Genomic DNA, 318 nt, shown 5'->3' on the forward strand with positions numbered 1-318 from the left:
CCGCCCCGCCCGCCCCTGAGCGCGACGGAAACTTCAGCTTACCAACCACGCAGCCAGAGTGGGGAAAGCTGCTTTTGATTGGACAGAGTGAGTAGGAAGGGGCGGGCCACTATGCACGAAGGGGCGGGGCTCGCGCCGGGGGTGCGGGGTGGGCGGGAAAACGTGAAGCAAGCCTAGAGGCCTGCCTCCGGGTTCTAGGTAGGCTTTTGACAGTTAATGGCACGGGCAACCTGAGTGAAGTCCTATAAAATTGCCCGTGGGAGTACAAATGAGTGCAATCAGTTTTAGAAGACAAATTGGCTAATATGTATCAAATAT

This window comes from Bison bison, unplaced genomic scaffold (assembly GCF_000754665.1).
Source record: "Bison bison bison isolate TAMUID 2011002044 unplaced genomic scaffold, Bison_UMD1.0 scf7180017864068, whole genome shotgun sequence".
Lineage (NCBI taxonomy): Eukaryota > Metazoa > Chordata > Mammalia > Artiodactyla > Bovidae > Bison > Bison bison.